Raw genomic sequence first — 8,591 nt, forward strand, 5'->3', positions numbered from 1 at the left:
CCTAAAGATCACTGACATCATGATTTGACCTCATATTTTTCAGAATTTCCAGTTGTCTTGAAAGCACCATGAGTACCACAGTATGAGTCATAATACCCATAAACCCTAGCTGTAAAACCAATAAATGATTACATTTTTTTTGTTGCCACATTTCTGTGTCTAGGATTTTAGAACTACTTCATATAAGGTCTGTGTTTCATGTAGGCTTACCCTGGCGTGACATTTTAATAACTCTCTCAGACAAGGTAACATAGTAGGATTTTAGATGCGCAGATAGACCTAAGCCCAGACTATTTTACCGATACTATAGTAAAGTCTGTGGGTTATGGGAATATATAGACGTTAGCATTTTAGTAATCAACCTAGCTAGTAACTTTTTTTTTGGTCTTTCAGATTGGCGGACCGGAAACCCAGTGACAACACTCGGGTCTGCAGCTGACATTTTCCGTTGGGAAAGAGAAATGGCCCTGTATTTGCCAGAAAATGTTGCTCATCCATCATCGCAGAAGAGGAAGAGTCATATACTTCCACAATGGCAGAAGAGGTAGATCCAGACACATTCAACATGGCAGACGAAGTTCCAGGCGCCTCGGCCACTGAAGAATGTAGGAGGCTGCTGTCTACACCGTTGCGGAATGTTCTCACTGAGGTGCATCTTATTAAGGAAACAGTGCAGTTGAAGGTTCTACAGGAGAATCAGCTGTATACCTGCAACGGGTATTCAGCATCGTGGCTGTCTGATAAAGTACTTAGGAAAAAAACAGGACTTCCAGACAAAGACATGTTCAACATCGTTGTTGAATACTTGGAATGTTAAAAGGACTGCGTTGTCTACTTTGCCAAGTGTAGGGTGAAGATGTTGTCATTTGAGGATCAAGTGTTTATGGCTCTTATGAAGTTGCATCACAACTACACCAACTTGCACCTGGCTCAACTATTCTGTTGTGGTGCAATCACTGTCCGCAATGTTACCATCACTTTCATTCACGTGATCCACAAGCTTTTTTTCATTAGCATTATGAAGACTTCCAAGTTGGGAACCAAACGTGCTTGTGTCTTTTCATGGGTCCAGCAGAAACTGCAGGATGGTCATTGACTGTACTGCCATGGAAGTTGCTACTCCAAGTCAGATGGATCTGCAGAAGCAAACCTAATCTGTGTACCATTCAATGACCTTCTAGCTACTCCTGGGTGTTGTACCTAATGCATTTTAGATGTGCAGATAGACCTAAGCCCAGACTATTTTAGTAGTCTGTGGGTTATGGGAATATATAGACGTTAGCATTTTAGTAATCAACCTAGCTAGTCATTTTTTTTTTTGGTCTTTCAGATTGGCGGACCGTGGTGCTTTCAATGTGATCTGTATCGGACAAAGCAATTGTCCAGGCTCTGTCGCAGCTGGCTGCGAATGGGATGTCCATGGGGCGACGCACAATTGAGAAGATTTTCATGTCTTCATGTCTGGAGACATGATTTTTGTCAGACAAAGGCTTCTTTTTTTTTAACCCCTTTTTTCTCCCCAATTTCGTGGTATTCCAACTGGTAGTAGTTACAGTCTTGTCTCATCGGTGCAACTCCCGCACGGATTCGGGAGAGGTCGAGAGCCAAAAGTCCTCCGAAACCCAACCCAACCAAGCCGCACTGCTTCTTGACACAACGCACATCCAACCCGGAAGCCAGCCGCACCAAAGTGTCAGAGGAAACACTGTACACCTGGCGACCTGGTCTGCGTGCACTGAGCCCGGCCCGCCACAGGAGTCGCTAGTGCGCAATGAGACGAAGATATCCCTGCCGGCCAAACCCGGACGACGCTTGGCCAACTGTGCGTCGCCCCATGGACCTCCCGGTCGCGGCCGGCTGCGACAGAGCCTGGGCTCGAACCCAGAATCTCTGGTGGCACAGCTAGCACTGCGCCACCCAGGAGGCCCAGACAAAGGCTTCTTGATCCAGAGCTTGACGCATGCAGGAATTACTGTGAACATTCCTCCATTCCTGAACCACAAAGGTTCATAGAGCGTGAGATGCATCTCACAAAAGACATAGCGAGAAATGGGATCCATGTTGATAGGGCAAATGCTTGACTATAAGATGTAAAAATCCTGAAATTCATCCCACCTTGTCTGCGTTATAGTAATGTGCTGGTGCAGACTTGCTGTGCACTTGTTAACCTCCAAGGCACACTCATCAGAGAAGTAGCTGTTGGTTGGGAAACGAGAACAACGAGGCATGAGGGTTTGGTGTTAAGGGACGAGTTGTCACATTGTCGAAGGTGGGGTTGTGTTAGGATAAACAATGCATTGTCTGTACAGATAAAGTTGATACAGCATTGAAAAATACCCACTATTGACCAAATGTCTCTTTGTTTTCCATTCCAACAGGAGTGCCTCCCTCAGACCATCCTGTGCATGGACATCCTGTGCCAGTGTGATGTGGTTGTGGAGACTACAGCACATCAAGCCTGTGGACGAACAATTCAGTAACTCATCAAATATGATACAATATTGTGTAAAACATTGAATTTGTAGATGTCTCAGTTTTGCCTGTCCCCTTTTCCACATGTTTTATACATGAGACGTGACATGCGGAACATAAGGCTCACCCCACGAGAAGTATGATCAATGCCACCCTCAGCAAGGAGAAGTGATGTCTCTCCCATCCTGCATTTAGCAGAAACTGAAGCTCCACAAAACAAAGGGGGTAAGAAATAATTTAAACTTCACAGATATAAATTCCCACTGTGCCCATGATAAAAATGCAATGTGAATTGTGTTGTACTACTGAATGAAACTGTGAGGAGATGCACTCAGACCAGCCCTTGTGATTGAACTTATGTTAACTACCTTACTTTAGTTGGCTGCTTTGCGGAAAACTTGAATGTAATATAACCTATTATGGGAGCCAAGTGTGTGTGTGAACTATGTGTAATATTTTTGGACCATTTGCTTCCCAGAAAACAGCTACTGACAGGTGGTGCGAAGAAGACGCTGATCCAGTGCCCCCCCAAAAAACATTGGAATAAAACTTCAAGGTAAGAAAAACTAATATGTGCAAAAAGTATTTACAAGATATTTACAGATGTTCACTGTTGCGGTGCCAACTTTGGAAGAATGTGGTCCTTAAAAAACTCCTCCAGTCCAGTAATATGAGTCTGCCAGAGGTTGTCACACTGGATGGGGATGGTAATGGAGGCTTTGGTGGTCCACACAAAGAAGAAGCAATTGTCCCTTCCAGTGATGTGGCGCTGCCCTTGGACCTGGTGCTGGTAAGGATGGTCTTCACGAAGGCTGTAAGACCCTCTCTCCTCCTGGATATAGAAATCCTTTGACATCACTGCCTCTTCAATGGAAAGGTCCCTGGACTTCTTGATGCCCCCAGGTGGTAAGTTTATGTAAAAACACATCTGCCACGCTGATCCTCAACATGGGGGCCCCTCAGGGGTGCATGCTAAGTCCCCTTCTGTACTTCCTGTTCACTCATGACTGCATGGCCAGGCACGACTCCCAACACCAAGTTTGCTGATGACACAAGTGGTAGGCCTGATCACGACAACAATATGACAGCCTATAGGGAGGAGGTCAGAGACCTGGCCGTGTGGTGCCAGGACAACAACCTCTCCCTCAATGTGATCAAGACAAAGGACATGAATGTGGACTACAGGAAAAGGAGGACCGAGCATGCCCCCATTGACAGGGCTGTAGTGGAGTAGGTTGAGAGCTTCAAGTTCCTTGGTGTCCACATCACCAACAAACTGACATGGTCCGAGGGCACGACAAACCCTATTCCCCCTCAAGAGACTGAAAAGATTTGTGTTCCTCAGATCCTCAAAAGGTTAAACAGCTGCACCATCAAGAGCACTGGTTGCATCACTGCCTGGTATGGCAACTGCTCGGCCTCTGACCGCAAGGCACTACATACGTACGGCCCAGTACATCACTGGGGCCAAGTTTCCTGCCATCCAGGACCTCTATACCAGGCAGTGTCAGAGGAAAGCCCTAAAGACTCCAGCCACAGTCTATATTTATAGTCATTGACTGATCTCTCTGCTACCTCATGGCAAGCGGTACCGGAGTGCCAAGTCTAGATACAAAATGCTTCTCAACAGCTTCTACCAGCAAGCCATACGACTCCTGAACGGCTATTCTCTGTTTATTATCTATGCACTCCACTGAACCTGCCCCGGAGAGGGTTCCTTAGACTCTGAAGATCCTTCTCTGTGGGCTCTCGGGACAGAGGGTTGTTGTCTTAAGCCAGGTACAGATCCTCCACTGACTCCAGCTGGTTGGGCACGGCTGGCTCCCTCCACTTGCATTCCACATCCTCACAGCCGATATTGTGAACTGCAAAAATAGCCAATTGTGCCGCCTGGCTACACTTATAAGCTCTATGGGGACATTCACATGTGGTAGAGAGAATCCCCTGGTCACCTGTAGAGATCTGCCAAGAGGAAAGATGTTAAGTGACATATGCCTTTCAAAGCATGACTTTGAACAGCTTGAAATGCATTTGTTTTCAGAAATGTGCTATATAAATAAAATTTGATTTGATTGATGACATTACAGCTGTAGAATTTTTAATAAACTGTCATTTTCACAAGGACAAGTGCAGTTTTTCCATTACATTTTTATTGAACATTTGAGATTTTATCACTTGATATCAATTTGTAGATGCATTGAAATGTTGACTTTATGTCCCCTTTTCCCCACATTTTAGAAATGAGGTGTTGCTTGCGGAACATCCTGCTCATCCCATGAGAAGCAGAGCATGATCAATGCCACTTGCAGCAAGGAGATCTTCTGGAATGGATGTACTCTCACTCTGGGGGTAAGATAATTTAAACATCCCAGATCTATAATCCTACTGTGCCCATGATAAAATGCAATATGATTTGTGTTGTACTACTGAATGAAACTGAAGAGATGCACTCAGACCAGCCTTTGTGATTGAACTTACTAGTTAATGACTTAAACTCTTCGAAATTTGACTTTTGAGAAACATGGATGAACGTCTACTTCTAACTTGAGACTGCGAGAGCTTGTTGGCTTTTTTTTTGCATGTGACTACTCATGTTTGTTAATAACAAATAAACATAAATAAATGTGCACAATGAGCACTTGTTGTCTTTCAAATACGTCATTAGAGTTGTTGGTTAGCTAGTTAGTGAATTTGACATGGAGAAAATTGGGCTACTGAAATGAAAATGGATGGCCCTCCCCTTCAGCAAAATATATTTGACCTAAACCTCCCTGAACCTCCCTGAACACTTGAAGAAGAAAAAATAATAATTAAAACAGGATGCAAAATACCAAAATTGTATTCTAATTGTATTCTAATTTTCCCGATCAATTTCTTCTAAAATTGTGTGTACATCTGTATATCTAGACTTAGATTTAGCTTTCCCTGACTTAGTCACCATACTAATTGATATATAAACAGCTGAAGATGCGCTTTACCAAAACAACGCTATGCGTAACATGCATTGCTCCTTCCGGTATGAAACTTCAATGGCGAATGACCCTCTTTACGCCGGAGTTTACTACATGGATTGGTCTTCCAACACATAAACATTACATATTCCCGTTTACCTCAGCTCATTGGCTATCTACCCAGCTAGATTTCAAGACGATCAGTGGTCATTGGGTTAAAATACAGTCAATCAACGAAACAGCGGTCATATCATTGGTGCACAAATGATGTCATTACGTGTTTCAGGGATCGTTTGACAGTGAGTGGAGGGCATTTGACCGCTGACCCATTACGGATGTAGGAAATCAGGCAGTGATCGCTGAGATCTTGGTTGAAAACAGCAGAGGTGTATTTAGAGGGCAAGTTGGTTAGGATGATATCTATGATGGTGCCCGTGTTTACGGCTTTGGGGTGGTACTTGGTAGGTTCATTGATAATTTGTGTGAGATTGAGGGCATCAAGCTTAGATTGTAGGATGGCTGGGGTGTTAAACATGTCCCAGTTTAGGTCACCTAGCAGCACGAGCTCTGAAGATAGATGGGGGGGCAATCAGTTCACATATGGTGTCCAGAGCACAGCAGGGGGCAGAGGGTGGTCTATAGCAGGCGGCAACGGTGAGAGACTTGTTTTTAGAGAGGTGGATTTTTAAAAGTAGAAGTTAAAATTGTTTGGGTACAGACCTGGATAGTAGGACACAGCTCTGCAGGCTATCTCTGCAGTAGATTGCGACACCGCCCCCTTTGGCCGTTGTCTGAAAATGTTGTAGTTAGGGATGGAGATTTCAGAGTTTTTGGTGGTCTTCCTAAGCCAGGATTCAGACACGGCTAGGACATCCATGTTGGCAGCGTGTGCTAAAGCAGTGAATAAAACAAACTTAGGGAGGAGGCTTCTAATGTTAACGTGCATGAAACCAATGCTATTATGGTTACAGAAGTTATCAAAAGAGAGCGCCTGGGGAATAGGAGTGGAGCTAGCCAATGAGCTGAGGCAAATAAATTCATTAAAAATCCTACAATGTGATTTTCTGGATTTTTTTTCTCATTTTGTCTGTCATAGTTGAAGTGTACCTATGATGCAAATTACAGGCCTCTCATCTTTTTAAGTGGGAGAACTTACACAATTGGTGGCTGACTAAATACTTTTTTTGCCCCACTATGTGCCCTCTGTTCCCCATTGTCCTTTTTGATTATTGTTCCATGTCCGTTGGTCTTGTGAGTACCTGTGCTCTGTTGTATCGGCTTGCGTGTTATCCGTTGTCGTGTCTTTACTATCATTAACTGAAGACTTTTAGTTTTTATCAAATATTCTCTGTAATTAGCATTTCGTGATTAACTAATCAGGCAAATGTACAGTGCCTTGCGAAAGTATTCGGCCCCCTTGAACTTTGCGACCTTTTGCCACATTTCAGGCTTCAAACATAAAGATATAAAACTGTATTTTTTTGTGAAGAATCAACAACAAGTGGGACACAATCATGAAGTGGAACGACATTTATTGGATATTTCAAACTTTTTTAACAAATCAAAAACTGAAAAATTGGGCGTGCAAAATTATTCAGCCCCTTTACTTTCAGTGCAGCAAACTCTCTCCAGAAGTTCAGTGAGGATCTCTGAATGATCCAATGTTGACCTAAATGACTAATGATGACAAATACAATCCACCTGTGTGTAATCAAGTCTCCGTATAAATGCACCTGCACTGTGATAGTCTCAGAGGTCCGTTAAATGGAACACACCAGGCAGGTCCGAGATACTGTTGTGAAGAAGTTTAAAGCCGGATTTGGATACAAAAAGATTTCCCAAGCTTTAAACATCCCAAGGAGCACTGTGCAAGCGATAATATTGAAATGGAAGGAGTATCAGACCACTGCAAATCTACCAAGACCTGGCCGTCCCTCTAAACTTTCAGCTCATACAAGGAGAAAACTGATCAGAGATGCAGCCAAGAGGCCCATGATCACTCTGGATGAACTGCAGAGATCTACAGCTGAGGTGGGAGACTCTGTCCATAGGACAACAATCAGTCGTATATTGCACAAATCTGGCCTTTATGGAAGAGTGGCAAGAAGAAAGCCATTTCTTAAAGATATCCATAAAAAGTGTTGGTTAAAGTTTGCCCCAAGCCACCTGGGAGACACACCAAACGTGGAAGAAGGTGCTCTGGTCAGATGAAACCAAAATGGAACTTTTTGGCAACAATGCAAAACGTTATGTTTGGCGTAAAAGCATCACACCATCCCCACTGTCAAACATGGTGGTGGCAGCATCATGGTTTGGGCCTGCTTTTCTTCAGCAGGGACAGGGAAGATGGTTAAAATTGATGGGAAGATGGATGGAGCCAATACAGGACCATTCTGGAAGAAAACCTGATGGAGTCTGCAAAAGACCTAAGACTGGGATGGAGATTTGTCTTCCAACAAGACAATGATCCAAAACATAAAGCAAAATCTACAATGGAATGGTTCAAAAATAAACATATCCAGGTGTTAGAATGGCCAAGTCAAAGTCCAGACCTGAATCCAATCGAGAATCTGTGGAAAGAACTGAAAACTGCTGTTCACAAATGCTCTCCATCCAACCTCACTGAGCTCGAGCTGTTTTGCAAGGAGGAATGGGAAAAAAATTCAGTCTCTCGATGTGCAAAACTGATAGAGACATACCCCAAGCGACTTACAGCTGTAATCGCAGCAAAAGGTGGCGCTACAAAGTATTAACTTAAGGGGGCTGAATAATTTTGCACGCCCAATTTTTCAGTTTTTGATTTGTTAAAAAAGTTTGAAATATCCAATAAATGTCGTTCCACTTCATGATTGTGTCCCACTTGTTGTTGATTCTTCTTCAGTTTTATATCTTTATGTTTGAAGCCTAAAATGTGGCAAAAGCTCACGAAGTTCAAGGGGGCCGAATACTTTCGCAAGGCACTGTAATTAACTAGGAAGTCGGGGCACCAAGGAAAATATTCAGATTACAAAGTTAAAATTTTCATAATACAACTTTTCAAATATTTTAATATCTGATCACTTAGACTTCGAATTAATGAATTAATTATCATGTTAGGAAATGATAACAGTGTTTTCCTAGTGGGATAAACCGGCGTCGCCGATTTGGTGTACAAAAGGGGAGTGGGGG

The 8,591-nt window shown here is 43.3% G+C and overlaps 1 long non-coding RNA gene across 1 annotated transcript; it reads left to right on the plus strand.

Moving 5' to 3' along the window:
- The first annotated feature begins 209 nt into the window (after positions 1-209).
- Positions 210-4,821, plus strand: LOC110537890 (uncharacterized). Its single transcript, XR_016485170.1, has 3 exons — positions 210-2,697; positions 2,951-3,028; positions 4,711-4,821. It is a non-coding gene; the product is annotated as an uncharacterized LOC110537890 (long non-coding RNA).
- Positions 4,822-8,591: the final 3,770 nt, after the last annotated feature.

Source organism: Oncorhynchus mykiss, chromosome 12, assembly GCF_057628025.1.
Source record: "Oncorhynchus mykiss isolate SJ-2025 chromosome 12, ASM5762802v1, whole genome shotgun sequence".
Lineage (NCBI taxonomy): Eukaryota > Metazoa > Chordata > Actinopteri > Salmoniformes > Salmonidae > Oncorhynchus > Oncorhynchus mykiss.